This window comes from Lepidothrix coronata, unplaced genomic scaffold (assembly GCF_001604755.1).
Source record: "Lepidothrix coronata isolate B3197 unplaced genomic scaffold, Lepidothrix_coronata-1.0 Scaffold26, whole genome shotgun sequence".
Lineage (NCBI taxonomy): Eukaryota > Metazoa > Chordata > Aves > Passeriformes > Pipridae > Lepidothrix > Lepidothrix coronata.
The window spans coordinates 6,771,898-6,790,787 of NW_016690206.1; the positions used below are offsets into that span (position 1 = coordinate 6,771,898).

Genomic DNA, 18,890 nt, shown 5'->3' on the forward strand with positions numbered 1-18,890 from the left:
CACACTTTGTTTCTATTTTTAAAAGTATGCCTACACAGTGCATCTGAGCTGCCTAGCCTACTCCAATATAGAAATATAGAATCATTGTGTTGGAAAAGACCTCTAAGATCATCAAGTCCAACCATTAACCTACACTGCCAAGTCCACCACTGAACCATGTCCCTTAATGCCACTTCTATACGTATGATCAGAAATACTCCTTCATTCATCTCCACCTGTGACAGTGGTGACTACATAGACTGCTCTTAAACTCCCAACTCATTTTTTTCTTTGTCAGATCAGAAGGATTGGCTGAGTCTATACTACTGAGTAGTACAACACCACCTCTCAAAGCAGTGTTCTGCCGCTGCTATCTACATGGCTTCACACAAGCTGTATCCAATCTATTTCTATACTACATTGTCACCAGTTAAAATTGGTCTTGTTCCTCCATTTTCAAGCTGAAAAGGGAGAGAAACAGATAAGCCCCGGTTTAATTTGTTCTGGCAATTATTGGAAATCTCCCACAGAGAGAGGAGCCCTTGCCTATTGGTGTGGAATGACATACAGCCATACGGACCCAGACAAAAGGAGACCCTGCTTTTCTGCAAGTCTATTCAGGCATGTATAGACATATTGGCTGAGGTACCAACCCGTTCGCATTTTAATGGGGAAAAAAGAGAGACAAGGACCTAAAAGTAGGGGGGGGAATAGAATAAAAACAGTGAAGTGAGGACTGTCATTAAAGGCTTGAAAACAAACTGTGCACTGGTGAAGAGAGTGGGAAGAAACTCTTGACTGTATAGTCCAGCAGATAACTACGCTGCTGCTGTATATGTTTCAGAAGTATCGGAATAATTCTGTTATTACACATAAAGGTTACTCTAAGATTGATTTGGAAATGCAAATTGAAGATAACTGTGTTTTGTAGCTGGGCTACAAGCTAAACTTTTTTTCTTTTCTTGTTCTCTCCCTCTCTTCCTCTCCCTCCTGAAAATCAGGATTTAACATTAATTCAACCCAAATGAAAGTGTTATGATAAAACACCTCTGAGACACATTTTAAAATATAATTTCCTGCAAATTGAGTGTGTAAGTTTATTAAAAAAAAAAAACCAAAGTGCTAGTCAAAAAGTGAAAGAAATATATTCCATGATTGAGAAGGAAAAAGGAGGTTATTTAAGAAATAGCTGAAATGGCAGTTCTTTTTAAATTGTCATGTGGATGCTTTTAAAATGCAATGACAATGGCAGCTATTCTTTAAGGCTTTTTCCTTATACTCTGCTCCTGAGCTGAGAGAGAAGTGTTTGTGAAGAAAATCACTTTAAATTCCAGGTAGACTTTTTCCCCCTGCCTCTGGATTAATTTTCTCAATTTATCCTTTTAACAATACTTAATAATAATTCTTATGGCCACCTGATTTGTCTACACTGAAAACAGCTGACAGGAAGAAATGTCAAAGTTAGGTCATTACATCCCAGAAATTATTTTTTATTGCATTAATAACATGTTACAGAAGAAGAGCTGTAATGTAAACTTAGAAAACAGTAGACCCCCTGCTTGTTTTTTAAAGAAACTGTCGAGACTGATCCAAAGCTCACTGCATTGATTGAAAGTGCTTTTGCTAGCTTTGCTGAACTTGGAGCTGATGCATTGTTTATAGGGATTATAACCTCTGCTGTTGTTGTCTGCGACAAAAAATTAATAATGCACAGATAACAAAAATCAGCTTTCTTTTTGTTAATGGTGATTTCTATGCGGAATGATTAGAAAATAATCTTTCTGACTGACCAATCTCTAGTTAGACAAGTTAAAAAAACAAGGGTTAAAAGCAAAAAGTATGTCACCTGATAGTTAGAAAATGCATGTGAAATTCCAGGGAAATTAGTTCTTCTTGCAATTAGTGGCTATTGTGTTTGAGCGTTAATAGCCTGGGGCAAACATAATAAAGTTGCTCTTAACTGTTGATAATGACACATTTCTCAGGGATTATTACTTAATTAATAATTTGAAAGGATGGTTCATCTGAGATGAAGCACTAATTTATATGGCATATATAAGCAATACCAGATCAGAAGAACATGTGGCCTGCTTAGATTTCCCTTGGTCCTTTTGTTTCACTTGTGAGTGCCTGCTTGCCTACATAAAATACTATTTTTGCATCTGAGCTGCTTTTTCTGTGGGTGCATATAGTAGTAATTTGTTCGCCCTTAGATGCTTGCACATTGTTTTCTCACCATACAGTGTCTTCTGGGTCTGTGCAGATGCTGACTTTAATTAGAAATGCTAACTTGATCAGGAGAGTACCTCTCATGCCCACTCTTTCCACCCCCTCTACACCAGAATGGGGCAACTGTTTCCCCAACACATGCATTATTCATTCCCAGTCACCTCAACATGAAATGTTTGCTATTGTTCCCACCATCCACTCATGTGGCTTATGTTCTCCCAGCATCCTTTCTAGTGAACGATGTCTGTATACCTCACCTCGTGGGTTACTGGTCCCATTCACAGACTGGTGCATCAGTTGAGAAAGAGGCTAGATCATCAGACAAAGAGTGTCTGATTGGTTTATGATGATGTCTTTTCTTTTTCCTGAAAGTTGCTGCATGCCATAATACAAACAGAACTTTTTGTTTGGAGCGGGTTATGTTAAAAAGAGGACAGAGCTGCTGAAGCACCTGTTGTACACACTGCCGAGAAGTGCACAAGAGAAATGCAGTATGTAGACTGAACTGCTTTTGCAAATGACAAAACAGAGAAATGCAAACATAGTGGAAGGTATGTTGTAACATTACTATTTATTTTTCTCAGTGGCATAAAGTACATTTTTTCTATTGCTTCCTGCTGAATACAGCGGATTGTTGAAAACCAGGAAAGATTTAGAAAGCATTATATTTTTGTGTTGGTAAGAAACAATGAATACTCTATGTTCTCTATATGTAGGCAAGCTGTCTAAAACAGTGCTTCAGAAATAGTAAGTAGCTGTTTGTTGCAGTCATTGGTATCCATATAAGAGGCTCAGGAATAATTCCATTATTTGCTCCTCATAGTCTGTTCAAGTAGGCTGTAAGTTTAAACCCATGCATTACTGGAGAGTAACAGTGACGTGGACATGATATTCTTAAATAAGTTATAAAACTCTTATAATTGAAAAGTTGATTTGTAAAATAGGCACTAAGCATATACATTTCTATTTATGCTTTCAGAAAATTCTTGTTCAAAGACCTAATCTGTGTGTCTTGACTGTCTAGTTGGAAGCTTACATTTGTAAGTAGACTAGAATGGAACTTATGCAGAGCCCATACTTCTACAATGGATCAAGATTGATTACAGTGGCACAGAATTTCATTTTTATTTCAGTAGAATTTAAAATTTTCTTAGTTCACACAACATCAAAGGTGTCCTTCTAAATAAAAATCCGTGCAGTGCTCTATCTTAGGGCATATCTTATTATGTACAATATACTCAGATTGATATGTTATTGCATGAGAAACAACACAAGCTGTTTTGAAATGTGCCTTGTGGGAAAACAAAATTGCCGATATATACCAATATATGTGTTTCTTGGAAGAGAAAGAACAGTTACAGTGAATGAAGCTCGTGCTAATTAATAATGTTGGACAGACACTATATCATTTATTGAAATACTGAATAAATGTTAAACCAGAAATCAAAAGTTTTATTGTCCTTGACGTATTTTTCCAGGTCACATTGTTCAAATTGTTCTAGTTTATTCAGTTTTAATTAGTATCAAAATGATTAGGAACTACAACTACAGAGTCCACTCTCTGAAATTAATGGTGTGTGTGGATTAACATTAAAGAATAAACTCCTGCATTTTTTTAAAAAAGCTGCAGAGACCGGTAAATTCCTGTTAAAAAGCTCTGCAAGCAAAGCAGTCTGGCTCCCACGCATGGGGAAATTCTCACTTTCTTTTTCCTATCTCTGAATCACACTGGAAGCAGTGATTATTTTGCTGCTCCATCAGGGCCATCCCTTCAGCCTCCCAGCCAACTACACTCCCCACATAGTGGGGTGGCACTATCACAGGGGGTCTGTGAGACCTTCCTGGACCAGACTGGGCAGACTCTGCTGGCCTTGGGGCAGAGGCTTTCCTCTGCCTGAATTTTAAATGTACAGACTCCACAGAGTGTCCAGCTTCCACCCAGGACAGCCACAATAAAGTCTTTCACCTCTGTTTCAAAATGACTGGAGAGGGTGTAACCCAGGCACCCACTGATTGCCCACAACCACTTATAGGCGCTTCTTAAGTCTGGGATTCCAGGTACTGTCTCTGCCAGCTGGAGCAGGTGGGAGATGCAGGCCCACAGAGCAGGTGTGGTGCACAAGATACAGCACAACAGAAAGACCTTGTTTCACCCTTGGCTGGTGGTGCATGAGTCTGCCTGCATGCAGAACTGGGACAATCCAGTCCTCTACATCTCCATGTCACTCCAGCACACTGCAGTGCTCTCCCTATATTAGTTCTGCAAGATACCACTTCCCTATTTAAATCCTCCTGAAAATGCTGAGGCTTCCCGAGTCAGTCACACTCAGTGGTTTATTATTCTACCTTTGATCTTCAACTTGAAATTATTGGCAACTGACCTAATAAAATCTGCTCATTTCTTCAGTGCATCTCAAACTGTGGACTTAAAGGTGTGTCATAGAGCCCCTGTGTTAGAGCTGTCCAAGCATGTATGGGTGTGAACCGCATGCATATCGGGTTTGCCCTTCCCGGTATTATCAAATTATGCATTTTTATGAGCATGCTGTTTCTTCTAGGTAAAATGGACACTGTGCTTTCCATATGTGTCATATTATGCTGCATTACATTATATCACTTTATTGTATAGTATATTATATTACATTATATTTTATTTTATTTTACCTTAGTGAAATATTAAGAAACCCAGTTCCCTTATATTATGCAAGTGGAGATCATTCTGACATTAAAAAGTAGAAAATTTCATTTAGGCTATATTTTGCTTATTATCATGTGATTGGCAGGGAAAATATTTCTTTAAGGAAAGATATTCTAGTGGCTGAAGTGGAGGTGATAGATTTTTGACAGGTAATACTATGAATTTATATTGCAATTCCATCCCAAGGAATGTCACAGTAATATAAATAGAATCTGAATAAAATTTTAGTTTCTTCAGACGCATTTTCTGCCTGCCATTATTCACTGTTGATAATGAGACAATTAATAGGCTAATGGGCACAAATGATATAATATAGGCATTTGATTCTGCTCTCTAAATGCCAAATCTACAGTTGTACCTACAAAGTATATAGTTAGGTGCTGTAATTCTTTTATGTATCTTTTCTATGCCTCTGCAGAACTGTACGTCATGTCTTCGTGTTTCTGTTCACCTGAATATTCTTATTGAAGTCCACTGGAAGGTGCAAATGAGCAAAGCAATTAAGATTTGCCCAATGCAATATCTGTACAAATCAAGAGAGTAGGACAGAAGCTTTTTGGGGAAAATTTGGTTCTTAGGCTTGTCAAAACACTTTGCTTCACATTGAAATATGGCAAATCCAAGATCAAATGCAGTAATGTAGAGCATTGCTGTGAGACATCATAGGCCAAAAGTGAGAGAATCAATGCCAGCTTTAGGTGGATGTAGATAAACAGAAAAGTGAGTGTATAAGGCATGAAAATGAACACTTATATTCTTATAGAAAGTGTTGATCAATTTTTAAAAGGCAGAGGGGGTCTCTTTCATATCTTAACTGACTAATGCAAAGAAGTGTTTCTTGCTGTGCCCTTGATGTTGTACAGCAAGACATGATGGAGTTGCTGGCATTAAAATTTTGTTTTATTGAAAATATGTTGTACTTAATAGGAGGGGTCAGTTAATTATTTTTGCTTGGATACACAGACTGTGAACCTATTCTCAGAGGGAGGAATCAGTGAGAAAAGTGGGTAGATAGCCCTTATCTTCTCATATAGGGATTTGAAAGGTAATGGGGAATAATAGTCTTTTACAAAGCTGCAGGGAGTTTGGCCTAGTTAGCACTTTTGTATGGTAAGTTAGACTTTAATAAAGTATCAATTAGCACATGCAGAAACAGAGGCCCCTTCTGAATCAATAGAACACCATTTGATGGTCATTTTATGAAGGAAGGCAGCACCTCAATGTGGTTAGGGAGATTACAGATTTGCAACACAAAAGTCCTTATACTGGGATCAAGGGTACAACCTCCTGCTTGAAGGGATAATCTAAAAGAAACACCATTTAAGCATACAAAGCTCTGTATCTGATTTACTTGTCGTGAAATTATTACTGTTACAGAAATGGGGACCCACGAGGGCAAACAAAGTACAGCTGGAGTGAATGCCTTATTCCCCATCAGTCCTGCAGTATGGCAATCCAGCCAAACACCTTCTGTCCTGGAAAGACCAAGTTCTTTTGATGATCAAGAAAAGCATGAGGTTTTTTTCTTCATCTTTTTTCCTAATTGTCATGAGAAACATTGATCGTTCCAGGGTTCATTTGGTATGTTCACATAAGCCTCACAATATTATCCATGCCTGATAAGGTTTCCCTCTACCACATAGTACAACCAACTGGTTTATTTGAGTAATCACACAGTAGAGGCGATTGGCATTTGTGGATTCAGCCTAACAGAAGAGGAGATGAAGAGTTGGAAAGACCCAAAGGAATGATAGAGGTAGACTAGACATAATGAGTCCTCTGACTTTTTATTTTACATTATAAAGATGTGATTTTATTTGCATTTCAGGGTTATAGAAATGTAGGACTTTTCGAAATTACTTTTGTCTTTTGCTTCTAATACAAGATCAGAGATCAGCTAAACAGCTTCCAGTAGACTACTCTCGAGCCTTCTCTAAAAAGCTAAAAAATAATTGAGATTTAACAGTTTCTATTGGTCATCTGTTTCAATATTTCACCCATCTTATTCTTAGAAGTTTGGTTTGCTTGTAACCTAAATTCCTCTTGCTCCAAATTAGGTTTATTGCACCTTCACCTGTGCTGGAAACTAAGAAGTAGATCAGCACTCTTTCTATTATACCTGTTACTATGCATTACAATTTTTAAAAATCTGCTTTTATGCCCTCACCCAAATCTCATTTTTCCAGACTCAAAAAATACAATTTTTTAACCTTTTCACTTCCTGTTTTTTCAGATCTCTGCTCAAATTTCTTGCTGCCTTCCTGGCAGCAGTTTGGGATTCTGTCCATACCTCCTTTTAATATGTGATATGCTGCCTTTCTGTGCTGAAGTTGCCAGTAAAATGCTCCACAGATGCAACACAAGCAACTTGCCCAACATCCTGTTGACACAGCACAGGGTGGTATTTTCCTCCTTTGGAACAACCCATGGATCAAAATGTTGGCTTCTGTTCATTTTGTGGTCAGCTCCTTTACTACAATGCTGACTCATAAGCTGTTAGTCACCTCTCTATGCCTGGGCATTTGATTTTGCTGTTCCAAGGCTTGTGTTTTCCACTTGTCCTTACTGAATTATCTGGTATTGATTTCCAAACATTTTTCCAATTTACCAAGATCATTTTGAATTCTACCCCCATCTTCCCAAATGCTTACAAAACCTTCCAGCCTGGTGTCCTCCTCATATTTTGTAACTGCATTGCATCATCCAAACTGTTAGCCTGAACATTGAATAGTAGTGGTCATGAAGCAAAATCCTGCAGGACCACTGCATGCTGACTCCCAGTTTAACACTGAGCTGCTGACAGTGGTCCTTTGAGTTGTTTTCCAGCCTGTCAGTCTCATTTCACCTGGGTCATACTGCCCTATGTTGGCTTTGAGAATAAATTGTAGAGCTGTGTGAAACATTTTATGATGGTCAAAATGTATTGCATTTTTCTCATTTCACAGCAGGCTAGGCCAGTTATCTTAACCAGAGAGGAAAATCAGGCTGGTTTTGTTGTCAACTTATTCTTCGTAAATCCATGTTGGCTATTCCTTCCCACCTTATTATCCTCTAGATGCTGAAAATTTGGTTGTTTGTTCCAGTAACTTTCCACCTATTGAAATTGTAAAGAAGGCTCTGTAATTCACAGGTTCCTCTATCCCACCATGTCCCCCCCCCTTAAATATAGGTAAAATGGTTTTTCTCTGCCAGTCCTCTAGGAACTCACTTATCTTCTGTAATCACATGAAGGTATTCACTAATTTTGGCTGTTGCTTTATGTTGTTTCTGAAGTACCTGAGGGAAAATTCAGTAAGAAGATTTCAAAAATGTAGGTAATATGGCTTGAGAGAAGACAGAACATAATATATAATATCCCATCAATTTTCACTGGGCACTATATCAGGCTTTTGGCTAAGATCAAGCCAAGTTGATGAAGTAAAAATGGATCTATCTATTTCTTCATGCTTCCACCAAATTTAAAAAGACAAAATGTAGCAAAAGGCTGAAAACTGGACAGAACTGGAGGTGATATTTATACGACTCCAGTTTTTTAAAGAGACAAAATGATTCTTCAGTCAAAAGGAAGAAATCAAAACTCACGCTTCAGTGCATAAGCCGATTACAAGGGTCAGCAAGGAATTGTTCTCACCATTTCCATCATCTCACAGCACTTCAGTCTTATTTTTTATGGTTAACTAAGATTATGTATCAAGTAGTATCACATTATTGACCTCAGCATTGAGCACTGGTGCTTATTCCCATTGTTCTTTATTTTCCACTTCTTCCCCTCTCTGAAATTTCCAATACAAAATATTTAATTAATCAAATTACTCCCACAAGGAGAAAGAAACAAAATTACATCAAGGCTGGATTTTTCAGCTTCACTTCGAAGCAAAATTTCCTTGTGTAACTGTCTTTCAGGCAAATTATTTAAGTTTGCATGCACATGTCTTTCAAGCATCATATATTTTCCCAGCAATGCATGTTTCAATATCTCAGAAAAATACCACATTCTCTCCTTTTCTTACACCTTCTCTCATTAGGCTTTCACTTGTATCAGACTGGAAGACTGCTCCATTTCCACTTGGGATGTACTATCTTTCCAGCTTCTTGGTATAATCCTCTTTGCTGCTATTAGTCACAGCTATTCTGATATCAAGTTTCTTTTTGTCAGTATTTCCTTCATTTCTGAACTATCACTTCCAAAGCATGTGGAGAAGGAGTTTAACTATTTGGAAATACCAGCTAATGGCAATTTTCAAAGGCAAAAATCTCAACGTTAGAGCAGAGATCCAGTTTGACAGGCCAATCCTGTTATCTCAAGAAGTTGGAGTACAGAACTTGCTAATAAAAATGCAGATCCACAAGTAAGAAAAAATAGATTTAACAGGTATGTAAGAAGAATCTTTTTGCTGAAATACACACACAGAGGAGCTAACAGCAAACCTGCAATCTCATTTGAGAAGCTCTTCTGCAATGTATAATTGCTTTCCTTTAAGCTCTCCTATACTTCTGCATTTCTTGGCTTTTATTTGATTGCATATTTTCAATTCTGTGTCTGAATTCTTGAGAATTAAGAAAGGATCTTCTCAAACTACTTGAAGGATTACATGAAGTGGCTACCAACAATGGGAGAAATGGGCCTTGATGACCCTGCAGTAAAAGTTTGTAGGACCTTTCTGTGTTTATGTGCTGTGGGCAGGGTCTTTAATTCCTCATACACTGGCTGATGTCTCCCTGCCTAAAGAAAAGGTATGCCTAGATATTAAATAGGCACCAAATTACCTACTGGTAACCACCAGGAGCAGTGAAAGGAAGACCTTACTTTCAGGTCCATACTCAAAGTTTGCATTGATATGTACCGCCACCACTGGGTCACTAAGAAGACTTTAAAGCAGTGGGGTGTCCTCTAGAATTTATATGCAAATAAAATTTTTCTGTAAGACTTCTGTAAGTGGAGTAGAACTACAAAACTTAGTTTATTATGGTTATGTCTTTCCCCCATAACTCTTTCTTCATACACAATAATATCAGCTCCTTCCAGCTCCCTGGTCATACCAGATAAAATACCTCAGTTACTACTCTGGAACTGCATGCAGGATGATCCCTTGGTCAAAGAGATTGTATAATTGCCCATACTTTCCTCAGTAGAGGTGTTAACCTGGGTCTCCTTTCTCTAATGTACCTGCTAATTCCCAGGGAGCAGATGGAAATGCTAGATTAACAGTCGGACTCAATGATCTTAGAGGTCTTTTCCAAGCTTAATGAATCTATGATTCTATGAAATACAGTAGTCCTTGGGATCTCTATTTGTCTTTCACAATACTAATAGAATATCAGTGCAATTATATCACTGCATAAACTCATTTCTTTGGGAAATCAGACTCAAACCACCTGCGGAAGATCCTCCCCTGTGAAGGACAGCAACCAGATGGCTCACAGCAGATAATGGAAGGATGAGAATTTTGGCCAAGAATACCTCAGCTCTTACAAAAGCTGCTATTTCATCACCATTACAAATTGAATACTAAGACAGATGGAGCATGGGGTTTTGGAGTCTCCTCTGAAAGATTCACCTGGAACAAACTGAAAAGCAAAGAGTTTGCCAGCAAGACAAAGCCTAAAAAAATCTCCTATATTCTAGTAAATGCTAGTTCTTCTTAGCCATTAAGCAATCCAGGCAGAGGAACTGCCTCATCCAGAATATTCATCTTCCCATCTGGGAAAGCTGGAAACATGTTACAGCAGTAGATTATGAAGAAGATGGGAAATAGGTAATACATACCTATTTGTGAGGGGTAGATATTGTTAGTTAATGTCACATTTATAGAGGACAGCTAGATAATACCTCACACTCTCTGTGGAGACTGCAGCAGTAGAGTTTGAAGACCAAAATCTAGAGGCTGGCAAGCAAAGCATCTGAAGTTGTTTTTCAGGCTTTATGAAAGTTGTGCTTGCTGTATTAGAGCCATTCTGGGACAAATGAGGTCAGTACATCTTTATTCCTTCTTACTTTATTCTTTCAGCTTGAAAGTGTCCTGTGAAGGCCAGGCACTCTTATTCTGTATTTCTAGAAACACTTTGAAGCTAGGTGATAAAAACAAGGTAGACTCTAATAGTTCAGATAGAGAAGTAGGCTGTAAGACTTCTGTTTCTTTTGCTGGTTTGATTTCATATACAGTAGCTTGAAGTTGACTTGAAAATGTTTATCCTGGTGGTTAGTAGCATATGTCTTCATGCTCAGACAAGGCAATCAGAAAGATCAATGCAAGGTACAGATGCCAGTGTTGTACTTCTGAAGCAATGTCAGACTCAAGAAATATTAATTAGAGGAAAGATTTTCATCCCCTAGAGAACCTACAACTATTTTCTAAGTTAAAGAATATTCTTTCTTGATGAACAGACACAATTTAAAGGAAAAAAAAAAAAGAAACCAAAAAAAACCACCCAAAAAAACCAACAACAAAACCACAAACAGACAAACCAAAAACAACAACAAAAAAAATCCACTACACACTATGGGCAAGTGGGTGCATACAGTAATTATGAGAGATAGCAAAATATTAGTTTCTGGTTGGAAAAAGAAGTAGTCCATTCCCTTCTTTGTCTTCAATAGCTGCTTGTGGAAATGGGTTGTGTTGGGCACATTTCTAATATGACAAACTGCGCATGAAATGCCAAGTTAAGCAGGAACACAGTCATAATAAAACTAGGAAGTTGTCTTCTCTAGTGACAGCTCATAGGCCCTCACCAGTCATTGGTTATGATCTTCATGCCTGGGAAGAAATATTGCCTCTATGTGGTTCAGGCAGACAGCAGCTTCTCATGTCTGTCTATAGATAGGAGATAACACTTTTTCTGTCTTTGGCATTTCGGGGGTATCAGAGAGCCTTATCATCTGTCCAGCAGCCATGGGATAAGATAGAGACCATTTTTCACAGTTGCATGGAAATATGTGATATTGTGGGGACCAGTAGACATGAAATACAATGTTTTGTAGCTAAAGAACATGATATGCTTCCATAGCCAACCTGTAGCACAGACAGAGACAGTTCAGGTTCAAAATGCATTCCAGGTGTGCAACAGGAACAGGTTTTATCCCATAGCAGAGGCATGGCAGATCTGGCAAGGCATGTGCTTGGGATCTGAAAGAAGTGAAGGACACAAGCAGAAGGAAACAAACAAAAAATAGAGGGAAGACATTAGTACATTTTTCTCATGGAGGATTGTAACAGCTGTGAATAGGTCCTGTTTAGGGCATAAGTATTCCAATGCCTACGGCAGCAGGCTCCATCCCTGATCTTTATTCCTGCTGGCCTCTCAGCTTGCAGAGCTTAGGTGGTCACAGCAATATTCACCATCCCATCTTCTCATTACTTTCACAGAACCCTTGGCTCTCTGACACTCACCAGCTCCCCACTCCACACCTGACTCAGCCTTCTTTCTTTTTATAGCACAGGAAATTCCACCCTTTCCATCCTCTCATTCTTGGCAGGATACTGTAGATTTTGCTTATATTGCTTTGGGGCCTAGAGACAGGTTTGAGAAAAGGCTCCTATGTACAGCTGCAAAGAAAGCAAGAAAGGTCACGCTTTGGGGAGGAAAGGCTTAGTGTTTTTTTTTTTAAAAGTGCTAGTTTACATGAGCATCAATTCACAATTTAAAGTTATTTGTATAGGGGTTTTGACAGAATGGCAAAAGTAGTCAGAATGTGAGAACTAGAAGGATTTTTTGCTTAAAAAGTGTAATTAGTATGATTTTCATGTGTATTCTGTATTCTTGCACATCCTTGATGGAAGGGGGTTGTTTTATCTGGAATTTTTTTGGATTTTCCAGTGTATTTCAACACCACACTTAGTTCCTGTGGAGGCTGACTTCAACAGAATTAGTTAGACCAGCATGGAGCTTTTGAAACTCTCTTGTACTTCTGTACTGCTCTTTACAGTAGTATTTACAATGCCTCACACTGAGTAAAAGCTTGGCATCAGATCTTCCCCTGATGCAAGTTATCAGCATCATTTTATTTGGACATGTTTACTTTGTGATTGTGTGTATCTTTCATTCTTTTTGATCTCTTTATGCATCTATAACCATGGGGCTGGGATTTATACAATGGGACTCCCTCTGTCGTTCTGTGGGATTTTTCACTCTGCAGGCACTCCATAGCTTTGAAGGACTTCAGATCTTGAGCAAAATGAGTTCACTGATGTGTCCCAGGAGAGATTGTTGACTACTCTGTAGATGTAATTTTATGACAATGGATTGTATTCTGAGTTAATGTTTATGCACCATATGGTGTGTTGTCAAGTTTCATTGTATTTATGAAGATCTCAATAAAATGAAGTAAAAATAAAAATACATGTTCAGGCCAAGTGTGTTTTCAAGAAAAATAACAAATACCTCTAGATTTTTCCTTTTAATTTAAACTTACGCATAAAGAATAGCAACAGGTAATAACAGTAGAACTGGCCTAGGCCAGAGATAAAAATAGGAAGTTCTGGAAGTAGTACAGAAACATTTAGGACTATAACCAGGCAGCCTGTTTAGAGGTACCTAACTTAGATACTGCAAGCATTAGGATTTCTAAAATCATAGAATCACAGAATGGGCAAGGTTGGAAGGGCCCACAGAGAGTTATCTGGTCCAACCTCCCTGCTCAGGCAGGATTACCCTAGAGCACATGGAACAGAATTGCATCCAGACAGTTCTTGAATATCTCCAGTGAGGAAAACTCCAAAACCTCTCTGAGCAATCTGTTCCAATGCACCATCACCCGCACAGCAAAGAAGTTCTTCCTCACATTCAGGTGGAACTTCCTGTGCATCAGTTTCTGCCCATTGCCTCTTGTCCTGTTGCTTGGCACCACCGAGAAGAGCCTGGGCCCCACCTTTTGACATCCTCCCTTCAGATACTTATAGACATTGAAGAGGTTCCCTCTTGGCCACGTCTTCTCGAGACTAAACAGGCCCAGCTCCCTCAGCCTTTCCTCTCAAGAGAGATGCTTCAGTCCCTTAATCATCTTCATAGCTCCAGGAGCTCCACATCTCTCTTGTACAGAGGAGCCCAGAACTGGACACAGCACTCCAGGTGAGGCCTAAAAACGAGACAAGTATTGCATCAGTTGCTTAAGAGGTTTGAGCTCCTGGATCAGTGGAGACTCCATCCCTGGTAGGTGGTGTTAGGCACCTATTGTGGTGGTCTGCCTGGTGCAGAATAAAGCCTACAGCTTCCTACTGACTGGTGCTCTTGTAGGCTTATTACAAAGGTGTCTTATGAAAAAGCAGTAGGCCAATGAGGTTCAGGGAACCTAAGAAGCAATCTGTGAAAACATAAAAGAATAATCCATTCCACGGGGGGTAAAAAATTGCACAATACTCACCCCCCCACCCCTGATTTAAAATACCACAAAAAGTCAAGAAACAAAGTAAACTCAGAGATTTCTTTTCAGTCAATTTTATCTTTTTCTTACTGTGGTCATTACCAAGTTGTTCAGCTTCTTTTGTCAAAATATTGGGAGGAAAATCTGTAATTAAACACAGAAATCATTTTCCATTAGCATATTCCTAGTGCAGTGTATGTGCTGCTAAGAAACATTTACAAATTAGAAGCATTTACATTCAAATTATCACATGTATTTGTGTATTCATGTACTGAGAAAATGGAAGAGGGAGTTTAAAACCAGTTGCCTCTTTCCTCCCCACTTTCTCAGTAATATGTCCTCTCCAAATGAATTGCCTCTGCTCAAGCAATGTGCCTGCATGGGATCCACTAAAGTCTGTAGCATTCTACAAGAGTGCTGAGTCCACACAGCAAATTCCATTGGAAGGACCAGGCATAAAAGATATAAGCCTGTAATTAATTTTATGAATGCAAATAGTCCACTGACTTTCTGACAGACCATTTGCTCAATGTGATGAATACACTAAGTATGTCTGTAAAGGTTTTCAAGGCTGAGCACTTTGACTATAAAATCCTTGGCATTTATGTAAATATGTATTGAGCACAATACGTTTTAATCCCAGTGGAACTCTCTGGGTGCCCATATGGTCATCCAAACTATTAATGTTTTTATCCTTTCTTTGGAACTGTTGTTCTCTTCAGAATTAAAAGATAAATGGGTCACTTTCAAGAAATACTAGAAGTTGGTTCTGGCAGTTATTTCATTTTCCTTTTCATCTTTGCCCAGAATTAGATATTCAATTAAGAATAGCTTAATTACAGAACAAATATGTGTCAGGGGGTGTCATTAAAATTGGAGCATGAAGAGTAGCTCACACTTGGAATATGCCTACTTTAATTTGCAATATGGGCTAAAAGAGAAATTTGTATTTGCATTGTTGGAAAGTGCATTATTGTGACTTTTTTGTGTGTAGAAGAGTTAGGTAGTTCCTTTGTACCATGTATAGACCACCAGCAGCACAGAGTTCAGTCAGATCTTCATGGGTCTTTATGGAGACAAAAACCACATTTGTAACTGCTGACTGACAAAAAAAGGATTTTCAGTGATGTTTGCAGGGCAAGAACAGAGAAAGTAACCTAAACAACTGAGCTGATAATCAAATATTCATCACAAAAACAGGGGTAAGAAAGGCATTCACTTTGGGTCAGGGATCTAAACTGCCCAGATACACCTGATAGTTTTACAATGAAGTACTCCACTGTGAGTAAGAAAATCAAATATTTAAATTGTTATTGAAAAATAAAGCACTGTCTGCAGAAATCTCACAGATTTTGGACATGCAGTCTTCCTGGGCTCAGTAATTTTTGTGTGAGAGCAAGGAAAACAAGATTTCCCTCTCTTTACTGCCTTCAAATCCTTTGCATATCCCCATGCTGGGTCATGAAACATATGGCAAGCAGAGGTTCATCAGTTCCATCTTTGCAGATTTCCTTAAGAATGAGTTTTGAGGGGCTCCAAGAAAAATCTTGCATTAAGAGAACATTGAAAGTTCAGTTCTGCCTCACTCAGTCATGGTAAGAAACACCTTCCTGTATGATGAGTCCAGATTCCCTGCAAGTAACTACTACTTCTCCCTCAGCCCGAGACAGACTCTGTCTCAAAGCCTGTGCCATCCATCTGTGGCAAAAATCACTATGGTCCACCTAAGTCTAGAGATCCCATCAAGCTTGTACACTCAAGGCATATGGCTATTATCCTAACCAAGTGCTGCATCTACAGTCTAAGTGACCCTGTACTCATCCATCACACTCAGCTGGTGAAGAAGCCACGTGCATGAGTCCTCCAAAACACTCAGTCACCCATGGCCTTAACTATAGCTCAGCCATCGCTTGCGTTACCACAAACCCTAAATGTATATGAGTACCTTCTTATACTGCTAAGAAATATATTCCTTGACCAGCAAGCCTTGCAGATGCAGAGACCAATAGTACACACCTGTGATGGTGAAGCTGCGGGAAAAGAGACCCAGAGAGATCAGCAGTGCCTCAGTCCAGAAGTTAACAGAGACCTTTGTCATTCTTTTAACACCAGGGCAGGACCTGAGACAGAAAAAAATGTCGTTTACCTTCAGCCTCAGAGAGAGAGGAACCATTCTGGATTAAACATTGCTATTAATAGTAGTCATTTGCCTTTAAGCAAGCAGTAAATGCTATGAGTTTGAACCTTCTTGTTCACAGTTTTGGAAAGACATGAAACACCAGAAACTCTGCTATTAACAAAAAAAAAAAAAAAAAAAATCTGTTCCACTTCAACGTTAGGGATTTCTTCCATTCCTACAAAAATATATGACCATGTCACCTTGGGCTGGCATTAAATGGGGAAATTACTGGTACTCAGGAAAGGAACATACTTTTACAAGACTTTGCCTTACTTAATGGCAAGTTTCCTGACAGTTGCTGTGCCCCAGAATAATGTTGCTTTCTTAGGGATGTTACTTCTGGGGACCACTGAGTTGCACATTGTTTTCAAGAAAGGTTCCTCATGGAAGGAATGTTAAAGCTGTTATCACAGAGAGCCTGAAGCATTTATGTCCCTATTCTTGACCTTTATTTCACTGTTTTTACTTACGTTGCTTTCTGCTGATTTAATGCACATGTGCATAAAAAGCATACTGATGATCAGAATTCTTTTGCTATTGCCTCATTACAGGTATACTGGTAACTCTGTGAGTTCACTTGACAACGTCTTGATATTATCTTGCCTAAGCACTGATGATCCTTTATGGCTGAACTTAATTGCAAGAGACATCTGGCACCATTAGTTTTGAATTTGTGGTTTGAGAGTTCACCTACAAATACAACTCTTGTTGCCACAGGAATTGGTCCATTTTGTTGTATCACCGCTTTGTCACATAAACAAAAATGTAACTGATCTGTGCAGTAAATGAAATTTCTTAAAGCAAAGACTCCAGGCAGAACCTTAGCTGCTGGACCATAGGCTGCCCCCACTTTCCCTTCTTACCGGGTTCTCTTAAATTATGTCGGGGGGTGGTAGAAAGTCCTTCCACACATTTACTTGCCAGCAAAACATGTGTTGTAAAAAATGTCTCCCTGATTTTGCTGAGAATAACTTGCTATTTGCAACATGCCAAGAGGAAGCTGGTCATACTTATTATGTGCAGAGAGCTTCGGCCTTCTTCCTTCAGCATAAATGTGTATTGGCTGTTTGGAGCAAAGGAATCACAGTACAGAGAGAGGCAAGCACTGCACACACAGCTCTTGTACTCCTTTGACTGTGGGCATCCAGCAAGCTGGGCCTCGTCCCTGCCTCTCACAAACAGCTGCCAACTTCTTCATGAAGTGACAGACACACAGAGATTACTGTGGTCCTTTTGGGCTTGCACTGCTTGGATAAATCCCCATTCTTTGCCTTTGCAGACAACAAGCCCTAGCACGTTATGTAGCCAATGTCTAAACAGACATCAGTTCTGTACATTGCTCTACTTAGAAGAGATTTACCATGTTCTGTACTTATAGTTTGTCCTTTCTTTGTTGTGCCCATTCCGGATTAGATTGTAAATTTTTCAAGGTAAAGGATGTATTATTTTGCTACACTTTACAACTGTATAGGCTAGCAGCACTGTGTAGTTGTACTTCTTCTGGGCTTTATACTTTGAAACATTATTTTGTGTAGAAATTAGCCTTAGATAGTTATTGTGTCTCTACTCCCACTGTGGACATCTCTTCCAGACTTAAACTGGTGTTTTCAGATTTCAGCCAAGTTTTTGATTAATTTCTGAATTTCTGTTTCTGTAGAAAGTGTGCCCAGTTCTCCAGTTGTAGCAGCTTGGATGCTGGGGAATTTTTAAACACTTTCTTCTTCTCTGTTAAAAACTTTGTATTGTCTTAGTCTTCACTTCAAAATATTATCATGCAACTGTCTAAAATACTTTTTATGATTTTGAAATCTTTCGAGGATTTCAGCTGGAAATATTTGACAGACATCTGCTACATTTTATTTCCACAGGATAAATCAATTAATTAAGCCTAAAGATCTAAGAATAGAACAGCAGTAAAATGAGGAGTGAACTACTTGCTTAAGCCTCAGAGCTCCATACGCCTTTCCTAATGAGTCTGTTTGTCATGAAATAAGAAAGAAGAGTTCTTTAGGAGACCAGCAAAAATACTGGGCCAACAGAGGATGCATGGAGTGTTTTGACAGAGTAACTTGAGTGCAGCAGCAAGTCATTAAATTTAGCGAAATGGTGAAGGAAAGGTTTGCTACAATCCATAGCCTGGAGTGAGGTCACCAACTAAACTCACTTCATGACAACAGAAGTTGTCCTAGACTGATGAGAAAGTGTCCTCTGACAGAGGTCAGCATTCCTCTGCCTAAACAGGCTTGTCAAGGAAAAAATATGTTAGCTCGACTTGCTTGGACAAATTATACAATAGCATGTGGCCATCAGCACTGTGAAACATTTTGTGGGTTATAAAATGTTTAACTGACCATTCAAATTCTAGAAATATTGCATTCGTAGCAGCAATCAGCTCCTCAGAGAGAAGGCAGCAGAGTGTGAAACCTGAATTCCAGCAACAGAGA

At 38.9% G+C, this 18,890-nt stretch overlaps 1 protein-coding gene across 2 annotated transcripts in view; it reads left to right on the top strand.

Moving 5' to 3' along the window:
- The window catches only part of CDH20 (cadherin 20), a 123,622-nt gene that overhangs the window by 65,763 nt on the left and 38,969 nt on the right, over positions 1 to 18,890 (top strand). The gene's annotated exons all lie outside the window — the stretch shown is intronic.